The sequence below is a fragment of the Schistocerca gregaria genome, chromosome 10 (assembly GCF_023897955.1).
Source record: "Schistocerca gregaria isolate iqSchGreg1 chromosome 10, iqSchGreg1.2, whole genome shotgun sequence".
NCBI lineage: Eukaryota > Metazoa > Arthropoda > Insecta > Orthoptera > Acrididae > Schistocerca > Schistocerca gregaria.
Genome location: NC_064929.1, coordinates 31,218,182 through 31,241,199, shown reverse-complemented (window position 1 = coordinate 31,241,199; position 23,018 = coordinate 31,218,182).

Here is a 23,018-nt window from a genome sequence, read left to right as displayed (position 1 = left end):
CACATCTGGTGGCATTCTGTAACCCGTGGACTATCCGAGTGTTGATGAAACATAGAAATTGCATCGGGATTAAATACAACAGTCACCATGCGCACTTTCCTCCACGGGAGTAATGTCTGAAACAGTCGACGATTTGATCTTTCCCTGGAGGACCAGTAGTAGTTTTCGATGCACATCTGGAGGCAATCTGTAATCTGTGGACTATCAGAGTGTTGATGAAACATAGAAAATGCAACGGGATTTAATACAACAGTCACCATATGCACTTTCCTCCATTGGAGTAATGTCTGAAACAGTCTACGCTTTGATCGTTCCCTGGAAGACCAGTAGTAGTATCCGATGCACATCTGGAGACAATCTGTAATCTGTGGACTATCAGAGTGTTGATGAAACACAGAAATTGCATCGGGATTGAATACAACAGTCACCATGCGAACTTTCGTCCACAGGAGTAATGTCTCAAACAGTCTACGCTTTGATCGTTCCCTGGAAGACCAGTAGTTGTTTCCGATGCACATCTGGTGGCATTCTGTAATCTGTGGACTTTCAGAGTGTTGATGAAACACAGAAATAGCATCGGGATGGAATACAACAGTCACCATGCGCCCTTTCCTCCATGGGAGTAATGTCTGAAACAGTCTACGATTTGATCGTTCCCTGTAAGACCAGTAGTAGTTTCCGATGCACGTCTGGAGGCATTCTGTAATCTGTGGACCTTCAAAGTGTTGATGAAACACAGATATTGCATCGGGAGTGAATACAACAGTCACAATCCGCACTTTCCTACATGGGAGTAATGTCTGAAACAGTCTACGATTTGATCGTTCCCTGGAAGACCAGTAGTACTTTCCGATGCACATCTGGAGGCATTCTGTAATCTGTGGACTATCAGAGTGTTGATGAAACACAGAAATAGCATCGGGATTGAATACAACAGTCACCATCCGCATTTTCCTCCATGGTAGTAACGTCTGAAACAGTCTACGCTTGGATCGTTCCCTGGAAGACCAGTAGTAGTTTCCGATGCACATCTGGAGGCATTCTGTAATTTGGGGACCATCAGAGTGTTGATGAAACACAGAAATTGGATCGGGATTGAATACAACAGTCACCATGCGCACTTTCCTCCACGGGAGTAATGTTTCAAACAGTCTACGATTTGATCGTTCCCTGGAAGACCAGTAGTAGTTCCCGATGTACATCTGTTGGCATTCTGTAATTTGTGGACCATCAGAGTGTTGATGAAACACTGAAATTGCATCGAGATTGAATACAACAGTCACCATGCGCACTTTCCTCCACGGGAGTAATGTTTCAAACAGTCTACGCTTTGATCGTTGCCTGGAATACCAGTAGTAATTTCCGATGCACATCTGGTGGCATTCTGTAATCTGTGGACTATCAGAGTGTTGATGAAACACAGAAATAGCATCGGGATTGAATACAGCATTCACCATGCGCACTTTCCTTCATGGGAGAGATGTCTCAAACAGTCTACGCTTTGATCGTTCCCTGGAAGACCAGTAGTAGTTTCCGATGCACATCTGGAGGCTATCTGTAATCTGTGGACTATCAGAGTGTTGATGAAACATAGAAATTGCATCGGGATTGAATACAACAATCTCCATCCACACTATCCTCCATGGGAGTAATGTCTCAAACAGTCTACGATTTGATCGCTCCCTGGAAGACCAGTAGTAGTTTCCGATACACATCTGGAGGCATTGGAGGCATTCTGTAATCTGTGGACCTTCAAAGTGTTCATGAAACATAGAAATTGCCTCGGGAGTGAATACAACAGTCACAATACGCTCTTTCCTACTTGGGAGTAATGTCTGAAACAGTCTACAATTTGATCGTTCCCTGGTAGACCAGTAGTAGTTTCCGATGCACATCCTGAGGCATTCTGTAATTTGGGGACTATCAGAGTGTTGATGAAACATAGAAAATGCAACGGGATTTAATACAACAGTCACCATATGCACTTTCCTCCATTGGAGTAATGTCTGAAACAGTCTACGCTTTGATCGTTCCCTGGAAGACCAGTAGTAGTATCCGATGCACATCTGGAGACAATCTGTAATCTGTGGACTATCAGAGTGTTGATGAAACACAGAAATTGCATCGGGATTGAATACAACAGTCACCATGCGAACTTTCGTCCACAGGAGTAATGTCTCAAACAGTCTACGCTTTGATCGTTCCCTGGAAGACCAGTAGTTGTTTCCGATGCACATCTGGTGGCATTCTGTAATCTGTGGACTTTCAGAGTGTTGATGAAACACAGAAATAGCATCGGGATGGAATACAACAGTCACCATGCGCCCTTTCCTCCATGGGAGTAATGTCTGAAACAGTCTACGATTTGATCGTTCCCTGTAAGACCAGTAGTAGTTTCCGATGCACGTCTGGAGGCATTCTGTAATCTGTGGACCTTCAAAGTGTTGATGAAACACAGATATTGCATCGGGAGTGAATACAACAGTCACAATCCGCACTTTCCTACATGGGAGTAATGTCTGAAACAGTCTACGATTTGATCGTTCCCTGGAAGACCAGTAGTACTTTCCGATGCACATCTGGAGGCATTCTGTAATCTGTGGACTATCAGAGTGTTGATGAAACACAGAAATAGCATCGGGATTGAATACAACAGTCACCATCCGCATTTTCCTCCATGGTAGTAACGTCTGAAACAGTCTACGCTTGGATCGTTCCCTGGAAGACCAGTAGTAGTTTCCGATGCACATCTGGAGGCATTCTGTAATTTGGGGACCATCAGAGTGTTGATGAAACACAGAAATTGGATCGGGATTGAATACAACAGTCACCATCCGCATTTTCCTCCATGGAGTAATGTCTCAAACAGTCTACGCTTTGATCGTTCCCTGGATGACCAGTAGTGGTTTCCGATGCACATCTGGAGGCATTCTGTAATCTGTGGACTATTAGAGTGTTGATAAAACATAGAAATTGCATCGGGATTGAATACAACAGTCACCATGCGCACTTTCCTCCACGGGAGTAATGTTTCAAACAGTCTACGATTTGATCGTTCCCTGGAAGACCAGTAGTAGTTCCCGATGTACATCTGTTGGCATTCTGTAATTTGTGGACCATCAGAGTGTTGATGAAACACAGAAATTGCATCGAGATTGAATACAACAGTCACCATGCGCACTTTCCTCCACGGGAGTAATGTTTCAAACAGTCTACGCTTTGATCGTTGCCTGGAATACCAGTAGTAATTTCCGATGCACATCTGGTGGCATTCTGTAATCTGTGGACTATCAGAGTGTTGATGAAACAGAAATAGCATCGGGATTGAATACAGCATTCACCATGCGCACTTTCCTTCATGGGAGAGATGTCTCAAACAGTCTACGCTTTGATCGTTCCCTGGAAGACCAGTAGTAGTTTCCGATGCACATCTGGAGGCTATCTGTAATCTGTGGACTATCAGAGTGTTGATGAAACATAGAAATTGCATCGGGATTGAATACAACAATCTCCATCCACACTATCCTCCATGGGAGTAATGTCTCAAACAGTCTACGATTTGATCGCTCCCTGGAAGACCAGTAGTAGTTTCCGATACACATCTGGAGGCATTGGAGGCATTCTGTAATCTGTGGACCTTCAAAGTGTTGATGAAACATAGAAATTGCCTCGGGAGTGAATACAACAGTCACAATACGCTCTTTCCTACTTGGGAGTAATGTCTGAAACAGTCTACAATTTGATCGTTCCCTGGTAGACCAGTAGTAGTTTCCGATGCACATCCTGAGGCATTCTGTAATCTGTGGACTATCAGAGCGTTGATGAAGCACAGAAATTGCATCGGGATTGAATACAACAGTCACCATCCGCACTTTCCTCCATGGGAGTAATTCTGAAACAGTCCAGGCTTTGATCGTTCCCTGGAACACCAGTAGTAGTTACCGATGCACATCTGGTGGCATTCTGTAACCTGTGGACTATCCGAGTGTTGATGAAACATAGAAATTGCATCGGGATTAAATACAACAGTCACCATGCGCACTTTCCTCCACGGGAGTAATGTCTGAAACAGTCGACGATTTGATCTTTCCCTGGAGGACCAGTAGTAGTTTTCGATGCACATCTGGAGGCAATCTGTAATCTGTGGACTATCAGAGTGTTGATGAAACATAGAAAATGCAACGGGATTTAATACAACAGTCACCATATGCACTTTCCTCCATTGGAGTAATGTCTGAAACAGTCTACGCTTTGATCGTTCCCTGGAAGACCAGTAGTAGTATCCGATGCACATCTGGAGACAATCTGTAATCTGTGGACTATCAGAGTGTTGATGAAACACAGAAATTGCATCGGGATTGAATACAACAGTCACCATGCGAACTTTCGTCCACAGGAGTAATGTCTCAAACAGTCTACGCTTTGATCGTTCCCTGGAAGACCAGTAGTTGTTTCCGATGCACATCTGGTGGCATTCTGTAATCTGTGGACTTTCAGAGTGTTGATGAAACACAGAAATAGCATCGGGATGGAATACAACAGTCACCATGCGCCCTTTCCTCCATGGGAGTAATGTCTGAAACAGTCTACGATTTGATCGTTCCCTGTAAGACCAGTAGTAGTTTCCGATGCACGTCTGGAGGCATTCTGTAATCTGTGGACCTTCAAAGTGTTGATGAAACACAGATATTGCATCGGGAGTGAATACAACAGTCACAATCCGCACTTTCCTACATGGGAGTAATGTCTGAAACAGTCTACGATTTGATCGTTCCCTGGAAGACAAGTAGTACTTTCCGATGCACATCTGGAGGCATTCTGTAATCTGTGGACTATCAGAGTGTTGATGAAACACAGAAATAGCATCGGGATTGAATACAACAGTCACCATCCGCATTTTCCTCCATGGTAGTAACGTCTGAAACAGTCTACGCTTGGATCGTTCCCTGGAAGACCAGTAGTAGTTTCCGATGCACATCTGGAGGCATTCTGTAATTTGGGGACCATCAGAGTGTTGATGAAACACAGAAATTGGATCGGGATTGAATACAACAGTCACCATCCGCATTTTCCTCCATGGAGTAATGTCTCAAACAGTCTACGCTTTGATCGTTCCCTGGATGACCAGTAGTGGTTTCCGATGCACATCTGGTGGCATTCTGTAATCTGTGGACTATCAGAGTGTTGACGAAACACAGCAACTGCATCGGGATTGAATACAACAGTCACCATGCGCACTTTCCTCCACGGGAGTAATGTTTCAAACAGTCTACGCTTTGATCGTTGCCTGGAATACCAGTAGTAGTTTCCGATGCACATCTGGTGGCATTCTGTAATCTGTGGACTATCAGAGTGTTGATGAAACACAGAAATAGCATCGGGATTGAATACAACAGTCACCATGCGCACTTTCCTCCATGGGAGAAATGTCTCAAACAGTCTACGCTTTGATCGTTCCCTGGAAGACTAGTAGTAGTTTCCGATGCACATCTGGTGGTATTCTGTAATCGGTGGACTATGAGAGTGTTGATGAAACACAGAAATTGCATCGGGATTGAATACAACAGTCACCATCCGCACTTTCCTCCATGGGAGTAATGTCTCAAACAGTCTACGCCTTGATCGTTCCCTGGAAGACCAGCGGTAGTTTCCAATGCTTATCTGGAGGCATTCTGTAATCTGTGGACTATCAGAGTGTTGATGAAACACAGAAATTGCATCGGGATAGAATACAACAGTCACCATGCGCACTTTCCTCCACGGGAGTAAGGTCTCAAACGGTCTACGCTTTGATCGTTCCCTGGAAGACCAGTAGTAGTTTCCGATGCACATCTGGAGGCTATCTCTAATCTGTGGACTATCAGAGCGTTGATAAAACATAGAAATTGCATGGGGATTGAATACAACAGTCACCATGCGCACTTTCCTCCACGGGAGTAATGTTTCAAACAGTCTACGATTTGATCGTTCCCTGGAAGACCAGTAGTAGTTCCCGATGTACATCTGTTGGCATTCTGTAATTTGTGGATAATCAGAGTGTTGATGAAACACAGAAATTGCATCGAGATTGAATACAACAGTCACCATCCGCATTTTCCTCCATGGGAGTAATGTCTCAAACAGTCTACGCTTTGATCGTTCCCTGGAAGACCAGTACTGGTTTCCGATGCACATCTGGTGGCATTCTGTAATCTGTGGACCTTCAAAATGTTGATGAAACACAGAAATTGCATCGGGATTGAATACAACAGTCACCATGCGCACTTTCCTCGATGGGAGTAATGTTTCAAACAGTCTACGCTTTGATCGTTGCCTGGAATACCAGTAGTAATTTCCGATGCACATCTGGTGGCATTCTGTAATCTGTGGACTATCAGAGTGTTGATGAAACACAGAAATAGCATCGGGATTGAATACAGCATTCACCATGCGCACTTTCCTTCATGGGAGAAATGTCTCAAACAGTCTACGCTTTGATCGTTCCCTGGAAGACCAGTAGTAGTTTCCGATGCACATCTGGAGGCTATCTGTAATCTGTGGACTATCAGAGTGTTGATGAAACATAGAAATTGCATCGGGATTGAATACAACAATCACCATCCACACTACCCTCCATGGGAGTAATGTCTCAAACAGTCTACGATTTGATCGCTCCCTGGAAGACCAGTAGTAGTTTCCGATACACATTTGGAGGCATTCTGTAATCTGTGGACCTTCAAAGTGTTGATGAAACACAGAAATTGCCTCGGGATTGAATACAACAGTCACAATACGCGCTTTCCTACTTGGGAGTAATGTCTGAAACAGTCAACAATTTGATCGTTCCCTGGTAGACCAGTAGTAGTTTCCGATGCACATCCTGAGGCATTCTGTAATCTGTGGACTATCAGAGCGTTGATGAGACACAGAAATTGCATCGGGATTGAATACAACAGTCACCATCCGCACTTTCCTCCATGGGAGTAATTCTGAAACAGTCCAGGCTTTGATCGTTCCCTGGAACACCAGTAGTAGTTACCGATGCACATCTGGTGGCATTCTATAATCTGTGGACTATCCGAGTGTTGATGAAACATAGAAATTGCATCGGGATTAAATACAACAGTCACCATGCGCACTTTCCTCCACGGGAGTAATGTCTGAAAAAGTCGACGATTTGATCGTTCCCTGTAAGACCAGTAGTAGTTTCCGATGCACGTCTGGAGGCATTCTGTAATCTGTGGACCTTCAAAGTGTTGATGAAACACAGATATTGCATCGGGAGTGAATACAACAGTCACAGTCCGCACTTTCCTACATGGGAGTAATGTATGAAACAGTCTACGATTTGATCGTTCCCTGGAAGACCAGTAGTAGTTTCCGATGCACATCTGGAGGCATGCTGTAATCTGTGGACTATCAGAGTGTTGATGAAACACAGAAATTGCATCGGGATTGAATACAACAGTCACCATGCTAACTTTCGTCCACAGGAGTAATGTCTCAAACAGTCTATGCGTCTATGCTTTGATCGTTCCCTGGAAGACCAGTAGTAGTTTCCGATGCACATCTGGTGGCATTCTGTAATCTGTGGACTTTCAGAGTGTTGATGAAACACAGAAATAGCATCGGGATTGAATACAACAGTCACCATGCGCCCTTTCCTCCATGGGAGTAATGTCTGAAACAGTCTACGATTTGATCGTTCCCTGTAAGACCAGTAGTAGTTTCCGATGCACGTCTGGAGGCATTCTGTAATCTGTGGACCTTCAAAGTGTTGATGAAACACGGATATTGCATCGGGAGTGAATACAACAATCACAATCCGCACTTTCCTACATGGGAGTAATGTCTGAAACAGTCTACGATTTGATCGTTCCCTGGAAGACCAGTAGTAGTTTCCGATGCACATCTGGAGGCTATCTCTAATCTGTGGACTATCAGAGCGTTGATAAAACATAGAAATTGCATGGGGATTGAATACAACAGTCACCATGCGCACTTTCCTCCACGGGAGTAATGTTTCAAACAGTCTACGATTTGATCGTTCCCTGGAAGACCAGTAGTAGTTCCCGATGTACATCTGTTGGCATTCTGTAATTTGTGGATAATCAGAGTGTTGATGAAACACAGAAATTGCATCGAGATTGAATACAACAGTCACCATCCGCATTTTCCTCCATGGGAGTAATGTCTCAAACAGTCTACGCTTTGATCGTTCCCTGGAAGACCAGTACTGGTTTCCGATGCACATCTGGTGGCATTCTGTAATCTGTGGACCTTCAAAATGTTGATGAAACACAGAAATTGCATCGGGATTGAATACAACAGTCACCATGCGCACTTTCCTCGATGGGAGTAATGTTTCAAACAGTCTACGCTTTGATCGTTGCCTGGAATACCAGTAGTAATTTCCGATGCACATCTGGTGGCATTCTGTAATCTGTGGACTATCAGAGTGTTGATGAAACACAGAAATAGCATCGGGATTGAATACAGCATTCACCATGCGCACTTTCCTTCATGGGAGAAATGTCTCAAACAGTCTACGCTTTGATCGTTCCCTGGATGACCAGTAGTAGTTTCCGATGCACATCTGGAGGCTATCTGTAATCTGTGGACTATCAGAGTGTTGATGAAACATAGAAATTGCATCGGGATTGAATACAACAATCACCATCCACACTACCCTCCATGGGAGTAATGTCTCAAACAGTCTACGATTTGATCGCTCCCTGGAAGACCAGTAGTAGTTTCCGATACACATTTGGAGGCATTCTGTAATCTGTGGACCTTCAAAGTGTTGATGAAACACAGAAATTGCCTCGGGATTGAATACAACAGTCACAATACGCGCTTTCCTACTTGGGAGTAATGTCTGAAACAGTCAACAATTTGATCGTTCCCTGGTAGACTAGTAGTAGTTTCCGATGCACATCCTGAGGCATTCTGTAATCTGTGGACTATCAGAGCGTTGATGAGACACAGAAATTGCATCGGGATTGAATACAACAGTCACCATCCGCACTTTCCTCCATGGGAGTAATTCTGAAACAGTCCAGGCTTTGATCGTTCCCTGGAACACCAGTAGTAGTTACCGATGCACATCTGGTGGCATTCTATAATCTGTGGACTATCCGAGTGTTGATGAAACATAGAAATTGCATCGGGATTAAATACAACAGTCACCATGCGCACTTTCCTCCACGGGAGTAATGTCTGAAAAAGTCGACGATTTGATCGTTCCCTGTAAGACCAGTAGTAGTTTCCGATGCACGTCTGGAGGCATTCTGTAATCTGTGGACCTTCAAAGTGTTGATGAAACACAGATATTGCATCGGGAGTGAATACAACAGTCACAATCCGCACTTTCCTACATGGGAGTAATGTATGAAACAGTCTACGATTTGATCGTTCCCTGGAAGACCAGTAGTAGTTTCCGATGCACATCTGGAGGCATGCTGTAATCTGTGGACTATCAGAGTGTTGATGAAACACAGAAATTGCATCGGGATTGAATACAACAGTCACCATGCTAACTTTCGTCCACAGGAGTAATGTCTCAAACAGTCTATGCGTCTATGCTTTGATCGTTCCCTGGAAGACCAGTAGTAGTTTCCGATGCACATCTGGTGGCATTCTGTAATCTGTGGACTTTCAGAGTGTTGATGAAACACAGAAATAGCATCGGGATTGAATACAACAGTCACCATGCGCCCTTTCCTCCATGGGAGTAATGTCTGAAACAGTCTACGATTTGATCGTTCCCTGTAAGACCAGTAGTAGTTTCCGATGCACGTCTGGAGGCATTCTGTAATCTGTGGACCTTCAAAGTGTTGATGAAACACAGATATTGCATCGGGAGTGAATACAACAGTCACAATCCGCACTTTCCTACATGGGAGTAATGTCTGAAACAGTCTACGATTTGATCGTTCCCTGGAAGACCAGTAGTAGTTTCCGATGCACATCTGGAGGCATGCTGTAATCTGTGGACTATCAGAGTGTTGATGAAACACAGAAATTGCATCGGGATTGAATACAACAGTCACCATCCGCACCTTCCTCCATGGGAGTAATGTCTGAAACAGTCTACGATTTGATCGTTCCCAGTAATACCAGTAGTAGTTTCCGATGCACATCTGGTGGCATTCTGTAATCTGTGGACTATCAGAGTGTTGATGAAAAACAGAAAATGCATCGGGATTGAATGCAACAGCCACCATTCGCACTTTCCTCCACGGGAGTGATGTCTCAAACAGTCTACGCTTTGATCGTTCCCAGGAAGACCAGTAGTAGTATCCGATGCACATCTGGAGACAATCTGTAATCTGTGGACTATCAGAGTGTTGATGAAACACAGAAATTGCCTCGGGATTGAATACAACAGTCACCATCCGCACTTTTCTCCATAAGAGTAACGTCTGAAACAGTCTACGCTTTGATCGTTCCCTGGAAGACCAGTAGTAGTTTCCGATACACATCTGGTGGCATTCTGTAACCTGTGGACTGTCAGAGTGTTGATGAAACACAGAAATTGCATCGGGTTTGAATACTACAGTCACCATCCGCACTTTCCTCCATGGGGGTAATGTCTGAAACAGTCGACGCTTTGATCGTTCCCTGGAAGACCAGTAGTAGCTTCCGATGTACATCTGGTGGCATTGTGTAATTTGTGGACTATCAGAGTGTTGAAGAAACACAAAAAATTCATCGGGAGTAAATACAGCAGTCACCATCCGCACTTTCTTCCATGGGAGTAATGTCTGAAACAGTCTACGCTTTGATCGTTCCTTGGATGACCAGTAGTAGTTTCCGATGCACATCTGGTGGCATTCTGTAATCTGTGGACTTTCAGAGTGTTGATGAAACACAGAAATAGCATCGGGATTGAATACAACAGTCACCATGCGCCCTTTCCTCCATGGGAATAATGTCTCAAACAGTCTACGATTTGATCGTTCCCTGTAAGACCAGTAGTAGTTTCCGATGCACGTCTGGAGGCATTCTGTAATCTGTGGACCTTCAAAGTGTTGATGAAACACAGAAATTGCATCGGGAGTGAATACAACAGTCACAATCCGCACTTTCCTACATGGGAGTAATGTCTGAAACAGTCTACGATTTGATCGTTCCCTGGAAGACCAGTAGTAGTTTCCGATGCACATCTGGTGGCATTCTGTAACCTGTGGACTATCAGAGTGTTGATGAAAAACAGAAAATGCATCGGGATTGAATACAGCAGCCACCATTCGCACTTTCCTCCACGGGAGTAATGTCTCAAACAGTCTACGCTTTGATCGTTCCCAGGAAGACCAGTAGTAGTATCCGATGCACATCTGGAGACAATCTGTTATCTGTGGACTATCAGAGTGTTGATGAAACACAGAAATTGCCTCGGGATTGAATACAACAGTCACCATCCGCACTTTTCTCCATAAGAGTAACGTCTGAAACAGTCTACGCCTTGATCGTTCCCTGGAAGACCAGTAGTAGTTTCCGATACACATCTGGTGGCATTCTGTAACCTGTGGACTGTCAGAGTGTTGATGAAACACAGAAATTGCATTGGGTTTGAATACTACAGTCACCATCCGCACATTCCTCCATGGGCGTAATGTCTGAAACAGTCGACGCTTTGATCGTTCCCCGGAAGACCAGTAGTAGTTTCCGATGCACATCTGGAGGCAATCTGTAATCTGTGGACTATCAGAGTGTTGATGAAACATAGAAATTGCATCGGGATTGAATACAACAGTCACCACATGTACTTTCCTCCATGGGAGTAATGTCTCAAACAGTCTACGCTTTGATCGTTCCCTGGAAGACCAGTAGTAGTTTCCGATGCACATCTGGAGGCATTCTGTAATCTGTGGACCTTCAAAGTGTTGATGAAACACAGAAATTGCATCGGAATTGAATACAACAGATACAATCCACACTTTCCTACATGGGAGTAATGTCTGAAACCGTCTAGGATTTGATCGTTCACTGGAAGAAAAGTAGTAGCTTCCGATGCACATCTGGAGGCATTCTGTAATCTGTGGACTATCAGAGTGTTGATGAAACACAGAAATTGCATCGGGATGGAATACAACCGTTACCATCAGCACTTTCCTCCATGAGAGTATTGTCTCAAACAGTCTACGATTTGATCGTTCCCTGGAATACCAGTAGTAGTTTCCGATGCACATCTGGTGGCACTCTGTATCTGCGGGCTATCAGAGTGTTGATGAAACACAGAAATTGCATCGGGATTGAATACAACAGTCACCATGCGAACTTTCGTCCACAGGAGTAATGTCACAAACAGTCTACGCTTTGATCGTTCCCTGGAAGGCCAGTAATAGTTTCCGATGCACATCTGGTGGCATTCTGTAATCTGTGGACATTCAGAGTGTTGATAAAACACAGAAATAGCATCGGGATTGAATACAACAGTCACCATGCGCCCTTTCCTCCATGGGAGTAATGTCTCAAACAGTCTACGATTTGATCGGTCCCTGGAAGACCAGTAGTAGTTTCCGATGCACATCTGGAGGCAATCTGTAATCTGTGGACTATCAGAGTGTTGATGAAACATAGAAATTGCATCGGGATTGAATACAACAGTCACCACATGTACTTTCCTCCATGGGAGTAATGTCTCAAAATGTCTACGCTTTGGTCGTACCCTGGAAGACCAGTAGTGGTTTCCGATGCACAACTGGTGGCATTCTGTAATCTATGGACTATCAGAGTGTTGATGAAAAACAGAAAATGCATCGGGATTGAATACTACAGTCACCATTCGCACTTTCCTCCACGGGAGTAATGTCTCAAACAGTCTACGCTTTGATCGTTCCAAGGAAGACCAGTAGTAGTATCCGATGCACATCTGGTGGCATTCTGTAACCTGTGGACTGTCAGAGTATTGATGAAACAGAGGAATTGCATCGGGTTTGAATACTACAGTCACCATCCGCACTTTCCTCCATGGGCGTAATGTCTGAAACAGTCGACGCTTTGATCTTTCCCTGGAAGACCAGTAATAGTTTCCGATGCACATCTGGAGGCAATCTGTAATCTGTGGACTATCAGAGTGTTGATGAAACATAGAAATTGCATCGGGATTGAATACAACAGTCACCATATGCACTTTCCTCCATGGGAGTAATGTCCCCAACAGTCTACGATTTGATCGTTCCCTGGAACACCAGTAGTAGTTTCCGATGCACATCTGGAGGCATTCTGTAATCTGTGGACCTTCAAAGTGTTGATGAAACACAGAAATTGCATCGGGAGTGAATACAACAGTCACAATCCGCTTTTTCCTACATGGGAGTAATGTCTGAAACAGTCTACGCTTTGATCGTTCCCTGGAAGACCTGTAGTAGTTTCCGATACACATCTGGTGGCATTCTGTAACCTGTGGACTGTCAGAGTGTTGATGAAACACAGAAATTGCATCGGGTTTGAATACTACAGTCACCATCCGCACTTTCCTCCATGGGAGTAAAGTCTGAAACAGTCGACGCTTTGATCGTTTCCTGGAAGACCAGTAGTAGTTTCCGATTCACATCTGGAGGCAATCTGTAATCTGTGGACTATCAGAGTGTAGATGAAACATAGAAATTGCATCGGGATTGAATACAACAGTCACCATATGCACTTTAATCCATGGGAGTAACGTCTCCAACAGTCTACGCTTTGATCGTTCCCTGGAAGACCAGTAGTAGTTTCCGATGCACATATGGAGGCATTCTGTAATCTGTGGACCTTCAAAGTGTTGATGAAACACAGAAATTGCATCGGGAGTGAATACAACAGTCACAATCCGCACTTTCCTACATTTGAGTAAGGTCTGAAACAGTCTACGATTTGATCGATACCTGGAAGACCAGTAGTAGTTTCCGATGCACATCTGGAGGCATTATGTAATCTGTTCACTATCAGAGTGTTGATGAAACTCAGAAATTTCATCGGGAGTGAATACAACAGTCACCATCCGCACTTTACTCCACAGGAGTAATGTCGCAAACAGTCTACGATTTGATTGTTCCCTGGAAGACCAGTAGTAGTTTCCGATGCACATCTGGTGGCATTCTGTAATCTGTGGACGATCAGAGTGTTGATGAAAAACAGAAAATGCATCAGGATTGAATACAACAGTCACCATGCGCACTTTCCTCCACGGGAGTAATGTCTCAAAAAGTCTACGCTTTGATCGTTCCCTGGAAGACCAGTAGTAGTCTCCGATGCACATCTGGTGGCATTCTGTATCAGCGGGCTATCAGAGTGTTGATGAAACACAGAAAAAGCATCGGGATTGAATACAACAGTCACCATGCGAACTTTCGTCCGCACGAGTATATCTCAATGAGTCTACGCTTTGATCGTTCCCTGGAAGACCAGTAGTAGTTTCCGAAGCACATCTGGTGGCATTCTGTAATCTGTGGACTTTCAGAGTGATGATGAAACACAGAAATAGCATCGGGATTGAATACTACAGTCACCATCCGCTCATTCCTCCATGGGAGTAATGTCTCAAACAGTCTACGCTTTGATCGTTCCCTGGAAGACCAGTAGTAGTTTCCGATGCACATCTGGAGGCATTCTGTAATCTGTGGACCTTCAAAGTGTTGATGAAACACAGAAATTGCATCGGGAGTGAATACAACAATCACAATCCGCACTTTCCTTCATGGGAGTAATGTCTGAAACAGTCTACGATTTGATCGTTCCCTGGAAGACCAGTAGTAGTTTCCGATGCACATCTGGAGGCATTCTGTAATCTGTGGACTATCAGATTGTTGATGAAACACAGAAATTGCATCGGGATTGAATACAACATTCACCATCCGCACTTTCCTCCATGGGAGTAATGTCTGAAACAGTCTACTATTTGATCGTTCAATGGAATACCAGTAGTAGTTTCCGATACACATCTGGTGGCATTCTGTAATCTGTGGACTATCAGAGTGTTGATGAAAAACAGAAAATGCATCTTGATTGAATACAACAGTCACCATTCGCACTTTCCTCCACGGGAGTAATGTCTCAAACAGTCTACGCTTTGATCGTTCCCAGGAAGACCAGTAGTAGTATCCGATGCACATCTGGAGACAATCTGTAATCTGTGGACTATCAGAGTGTTGATGAAACACAGAAATTGCATCGGGATTGAATACAACAGTCACCATCCGCACTTTTCTCCATAAGAGTAACGTCTGAAACAGTCTACGTTTTGATCGTTCCCTGGAAGACCAATAGTAGTTTCCGATACAAATCTGGTGGCATTCTGTAACCTGGGGACTGTCAGAGTATTGATGAAACACAGAAATTGCATCGGGTTTGAATACTACAGTCACCATCCGCTCATTCCTCCATGGGAGTAATGTCTGAAACAGTCGACGCTTTGATCGTTCCCTGGAAGACCAGTAGTAGTTTCCGATGCACATCTGGGGGCAATCTGTAATCTGTTTACTATCAGAGTGTTGATGAAACATAGAAATTGCATCGGGATTGAATACAACAGTCACCATATGCACTTTCCTCCATGGGAGTAATGTCTCAAACAGTCTACGCTTTGATGGTTCCCTGGAAGACAAGTAGTAGTTTCCGATGCACATCTGGAGGCATTCTGTAATCTGTGGACCTTCAAAGTGTTGATGAAACACAGAAATTGCATCGGGAGTGAATACAACAGTCACAATCCACACTTTCCTACATGGGAGTAATGTCTGAAACCGTCTAGGATTTGATCATTCACTGGAAGACCAGTAGTGGTTTCCGATGCACTTCTGGAGGCATTCTGTAATCTGTGGACTATCAGAGTGTTGATGAAACACAGAAATTGCATCGGGATGGAATACAACCGTCACCATCAGCACTTTTTTCCATAAGAGTAACGTCTGAAACAGTCTACGCTTTGATGGTTCCCTGGAAGACCAGTAGTAGTTTCCGATGCACATCTGGAGGCATTCTGTAATCTGTGGACCTTCAAAGTGTTGATGAAACACAGAAATTGCATCGGGAGTGAATACAACAGTCACAATCCACACTTTCCTACATGGGAGTAATGTCTGAAACCGTCTAGGATTTGATCATTCACTGGAAGACCAGTAGTAGTTTCCGATGCACATCTGGTGGCATTCTGTATCTGCGGGCTATCAGAGTGTTGATGAAACACAGAAATTGCATCGGGATGGAATACAACAGTCACCATGCGAACTTTCGTCCACAGGAGTAATGTCACAAAACGTCTACGCTTTGATCGTTCCCTGGAAGACCAGTAGTAGTTTCCGATGCACATCTGGTGGCATTCTGTAATCTGTGGACTATCAGAGTGTTGATGAAAAACAGAAAATGCATCGGGATTGAATGCAACAGCCACCATTCGCACTTTCCTCCACGGGAGTAATGTCTCAAACAGTCTACGCTTTGATCGTTCCCAGGAAGACCAGTAGTAGTATCCGATGCACATCTGGAGACAATCTGTAATCTGTGGACTATCAGAGTGTTGATGAAACACAGAAATTGCCTCGGGATTGAATACAACAGACACCATCCGCACTTTTCTCCATAAGAGTAACGTCTGAAACAGTCTACGCTTTGATCGTTCCCTGGAAGACCAGTAGTAGTTTCCGATACACATCTGGTGGCATTCTGTAACCTGTGGACTGTCAGAGTGTTGATGAAACACAGAAATTGCATCGGGTTTGAATACTACAGTCACCATACGCACTTTCCTCCATGGGGGTAATGTCTGAAACAGTCGACGCTTTGATCGTTCCCTGGAAGACCAGTAGTAGCTTCCGATGTACATCTGGAGGCATGCTGTAATCTGTAAACTATCAGAGTGTTGATGAAACACAGAAATTGCATCGGGATTGAATACAACAGTCACCATCCGCACCTTCCTCCATGGGAGTAATGTCTGAAACAGTCTACGATTTGATCGTTCCCTGGAAGACCAGTAGTAGTTTCCGATGCACATCTGGTGGCATTCTGTAATCTGTGGACGATCAGAATATTGATGAATCACAGAAATTGAATCGGGATTGAATACAACAGTCACCATCCCCACTTTTCTCCATTGGAGTAATGTCTCAAAGAGTCTACGCTTTGGTCGTACCCTGGAAGACCAGTAGTGGTTTCCGATGCACAACTGGTGGCATTCTGTAATCTGTGGACTATCAGAGTGTTGATGAAAAACAGAAAATGCATCGGGATTGAATACAACAGTCACCATGCGCACTTTCCTCCACGGGAGTAATGTCTCAAAAAGTCTATGCTTTGATCGTTCCCTGGAAGCCCAGTAGTAGTCTCCGATGCACATCTGGTGGCATTCTGTAATCTGTGGACTATCAGAGTGTAATGAAACACATAAATTGCTTCGGGATTGAATACAACATTCACAATCCACACTTTCCTCCATGGGTGTAATGTGTGAAACAGTCCACGCTTTGATCGTTCCCTGGAAAACCAGTAGTAGTTTCCGATTCACATCTGGTGACATTATGTAATCTGTGGACTATCTGAGTGTTGACGTAACACAGAAATTGCATCGGGATTGAATACAACAGTCAAAATGCGCACTTTCCTCCACGGGAGTAATGTCTCAAACAGTCTACGCTTTGATCGTTCCCTGGAAGACCAGTTGTAGTTTCCGATGCACATCTGGCGGCATTCTGTAATCTGTGGACGATCAGAGTGTTGATGAATCACAGAAATTGAATCGGGATTGAATACAACAGTCACCATCCCCACTTTTCTCCATTGGAGTAAAGTCCCAAACAGTCTACGCTTTGGTCGTACCCTGGAAGACCAGTAGTGGTTTCCGATGCACAACTGGTGGCATTCTGTAATCTGTGGACTATCAGAGTGTTGATGAAAAACAGAAAATGCATCAGGATTGAATACAACAGTCACCATGCGCACTTTCCTCCACGGGAGTAATGTCTCAAAAAGTCTACGCTTTGATCGTTCCCTGGAAGACCAGTAGTAGTCTCCGATGCACATCTGGTGGCATTCTGTATCAGCGGGCTATCAGAGTGTTGATGAAACACAGAAAAAGCATCGGGATTGAATACAACAGTCACCATGCGAACTTTCGTCCACACGAGTATATCTCAAAGAGTCTACGCTTTGATCGTTCCCTGGAAGACCAGTAGTAGTTTCCGAAGCACATCTGGTGGCATTCTGTAATCTGTGGACTTTCAGAGTGATGATGAAACACAGAAATAGCATCGGGATTGAATACTACAGTCACCATCCGCTCATTCCTCCATGGGAGTAATGTCTCAAACAGTCTACGCTTTGATCGTTCCCTGGAAGACCAGTAGTAGTTTCCGATGCACATCTGGAGGCATTCTGTAATCTGTGGACTATCAGATTGTTGATGAAACACTGAAATTGCATCGGGATTGAATACAACAGTCACCATCCGCACTTTCCTCCATGGGAGTAATGTCTGAAACAGTCTACTATTTGATCGTTCAATGGAATACCAGTAGTAGTTTCCGATGCACATCTGGTGGCATTCTGTATCTGCGGGCTATCAGAGTGTTGATGAAACACAGAAATTGCATCGGGATGGAATACAACAGTCACCATGCGAACTTTCGTCCACAGGAGTAATGTCACAAACAGTCTACGCTTTGATCGTTCCCTGGAAGACCAGTAGTAGTTTCCGATGCACATCTGGTGGCATTCTGTAATCTGTGGACTATCAGAGTGTTGATGAAAAACAGAAAATGCATCGGGATTGAATGCAACAGCCACCATTCGCACTTTCCTCCACGGGAGTAATGTCTCAAACAGTCTACGCTTTGACCGTTCCCAGGAAGACCAGTAGTAGTATCCGATGCACATCTGGAGACAATCTGTAATCTGTGGACTATCAGAGTGTTGATGAAACACAGAAATTGCCTCGGGATTGAATACAACAGTCACCATCCGCACTTTTCTCCATAAGAGTAACGTCTGAAACAGTCTACGCTTTGATCGTTCCCTGGAAGACCAGTAGTAGTTTCCGATACACATCTGGTGGCATTCTGTAACCTGTGGACTGTCAGAGTGTTGATGAAACACAGAAATTGCATCGGGTTTGAATACTACAGTCACCATCCGCACTTTCCTCCATGGGGGTAATGTCTGAAACAGTCGACGCTTTGATCGTTCCCTGGAAGACCAGTAGTAGCTTCCGATGTACATCTGGAGGCATGCTGTAATCTGTAAACTATCAGAGTGTTGATGAAACACAGAAATTGCATCGGGATTGAATACAACAGTCACCATCCGCACCTTCCTCCATGGGAGTAATGTCTGAAACAGTCTACGATTTGATCGTTCCCTGGGAGACCAGTAGTAGTTTCCGATGCACATCTGGTGGCATTCTGTAATCTGTGGACGATCAGAGTATTGATGAATCACAGAAATTGAATCGGGATTGAATACAACAGTCACCATCCCCACTTTTCTCCATTGGAGTAATGTCTCAAAGAGTCTACGCTTTGGTCGTACCCTGGAAGACCAGTAGTGGTTTCCGATGCACAACTGGTGGCATTCAGTAATCTGTGGACTATCAGAGTGTTGATGAAAAACAGAAAATGCATCGGGATTGAATACAACAGTCACCATGCGCACTTTCCTCCACGGGAGTAATGTCTCAAAAAGTCTATGCTTTGATCGTTCCCTGGAAGACTAGTAGTAGTCTCCGATGCACATCTGGTGGCATTCTGTAATCTGTGGACTATCAGAGTGTAATGAAACACATAAATTGCTTCGGGATTGAATACAACATTCACAATCCACACTTTCCTCCATGGGTGTAATGTGTGAAACAGTCCACGCTTTGATCGTTCCCTGGAAAACCAGTAGTAGTTTCCGATTCACATCTGGTGACATTATGTAATCTGTGGACTATCTGAGTGTTGACGTAACACAGAAATTGCATCGGGATTGAATACAACAGTCACCATGCGCACTTTCCTCCACGGGAGTAATGTCTCAAACAGTCTACGCTTTGATCGTTCCCTGGAAGACCAGTTGTAGTTTCCGATGCACATCTGGCGGCATTCTGTAATCTGTGGACGATCAGAGTGTTGATGAATCACAGAAATTGAATCGGGATTGAATTCAACAGTCACCATCCCCACTTTTCTCCATTGGAGTAAAGTCCCAAACAGTCTACGCTTTGGTCGTACCCTGGAAGACCAGTAGTGGTTTCCGATGCACAACTGGTGGCATTCTGTAATCTGTGGACTATCAGAGTGTTGATGAAAAACAGAAAATGCATCAGGATTGAATACAACAGTCACCATGCGCACTTTCCTCCACGGGAGTAATGTCTCAAAAAGTCTACGCTTTGATCGTTCCCTGGAAGACCAGTAGTAGTCTCCGATGCACATCTGGTGGCATTCTGTATCAGCGGGCTATCAGAGTGTTGATGAAACACAGAAAAAGCATCGGGATTGAATACAACAGTCACCATGCGAACTTTCGTCCACACGAGTATATCTCAAAGAGTCTACGCTTTGATCGTTCCCTGGAAGACCAGTAGTAGTTTCCGAAGCACATCTGGTGGCATTCTGTAATCTGTGGACTTTCAGAGTGATGATGAAACACAGAAATAGCATCGGGATTGAATACTACAGTCACCATCCGCTAATTCCTCCATGGGAGTAATGTCTCAAACAGTCTACGCTTTGATCGTTCCCTGGAAGACCAGTAGTAGTTTCCGATGCACATCTGGAGGCATTCTGTAATCTGTGGACCTTCAAAGTGTTGATGAAACACAGAAATTGCATCGGGAGTGAATACAACAATCACAATCCGCACTTTCCTTCATGGTAGTAATGTCTGAAACAGTCTACGATTTGATCGTTCCCTGGAAGACCAGTAGTAGTTTCCGATGCACATCTGGAGGCATTCTGTAATCTGTGGACTATCAGATTGTTGATGAAACACAGAAATTGCATCGGGATTGAATACAACAGTCACCATCCGCACTTTCCTCCATGGGAGTAATGTCTGAAACAGTCTACTATTTGATCGTTCAATGGAATACCAGTAGTAGTTTCCGATACACATCTGGTGGCATTCTGTAATCTGTGGACTATCAGAGTGTTGATGAAAAACAGAAAATGCAACTTGATTGAATAAAACAGTCACCATTCGCACTTTCCTCCACGGGAGTAATGTCTCAAACAGTCTACGCTTTGATCGTTCCCAGGAAGACCAGTAGTAGTATCCGATGCACATCTGGAGACAATCTGTAATCTGTGGACTATCAGAGTGTTGATGAAACACAGAAATTGCATCGGGATTGAATACAACAGTCACCATCCGCACTTTTCTCCATAAGAGTAACGTCTGAAACAGTCTACGTTTTGATCGTTCCCTGGAAGACCAATAGTAGTTTCCGATACAAATCTGGTGGCATTCTGTAACCTGGGGACTGTCAGAGTATTGATGAAACACAGAAATTGCATCGGGTTTGAATACTACAGTCACCATCCGCTCATTCCTCCATGGGAGTAATGTCTGAAACAGTCGACGCTTTGAACGTTCCCTGGAAGACCAGTAGTAGTTTCCGATGCACATCTGGGGGCAATCTGTAATCTGTTTACTATCAGAGTGTTGATGAAACATAGAAATTGCATCGGGATTGAATACAACAGTCACCATATGCACTTTCCTCCATGGGAGTAATGTCTCAAACAGTCTACGCTTTGATCGTTCCCTGGAAGACCTGTAGTAGTTTCCGATGCACATCTGGAGACATTCTGTAATCTGTGGACCTTCAAAGTGTTGATGAAACACAGAAATTGCATCGGGAGTGAATACAACAGTCACAATCCACACTTTCCTACATGGGAGTAATGTCTGAAACCGTCTAGGATTTGATCATTCACTGGAAGACCAGTAGTGGTTTCCGATGCACTTCTGGAGGCATTCTGTAATCTGTGGACTATCAGAGTGTTGATGAAACACAGAAATTGCATCGGGATGGAATACAACCGTCACCATCAGCACTTTCCTCCATGGGAGTAATGTCTCAAACAGTCTACGATTTGATCGTTCCCTGGAATACCAGTAGTAGTTTCCGATGCACATCTGGTGGCATTCTGTATCTGCGGGCTATCAGAGTGTTGATGAAACACAGAAATTGCATCGGGATGGAATACAACAGTCACCATGCGAACTTTCGTCCACAGGAGTAATGTCACAAACAGTCTACGCTTTGATCGTTCCCTGGAAGACCAGTAGTAGTTTCCGATGCACATCTGGTGGCATTCTGTAATCTGTGGACTATCAGAGTGTTGATGAAAAACAGAAAATGCATCGGGATTGAATGCAACAGCCACCATTCACACTTTCCTCCACGGGAGTAATGTCTCAAACAGTCTACGCTTTGATCGTTCCCAGGAAGACCAGTAGTAGTATCCGATGCACATCTGGAGACAATCTGTAATCTGTGGACTATCAGAGTGTTGATGAAACACAGAAATTGCCTCGGGATTGAATACAACAGTCACCATCCGCACTTTTCTCCATAAGAGTAACGTCTGAAACAGTCTACGCTTTGATCGTTCCCTGGAAGACCAGTAGTAGTTTCCGATACACATCTGGTGGCATTCTGTAACCTGTGGACTGTCAGAGTGTTGATGAAACACAGAAATTGCATCGGGTTTGAATACTACAGTCACCATCCGCACTTTCCTCCATGGGGGTAATGTCTGAAACAGTCGACGCTTTGATCGTTCCCTGGAAGACCAGTAGTAGTTTCCGATGCACATCTGGTGGCATTCTGTAATCTGTGGACGATCAGAGTATTGATGAATCACAGAAATTGAATCGGGATTGAATACAACAGTCACCATCCCCACTTTTCTCCATTGGAGTAATGTCTCAAAGAGTCTACGCTTTGGTCGTACCCTGGAAGACCAGTAGTGGTTTCCGATGCACAACTGGTGGCATTCTGTAATCTGTGGACTATCAGAGTGTTGATGAAAAACACAAAATGCATCGGGATTGAATACAACAGTCACCAT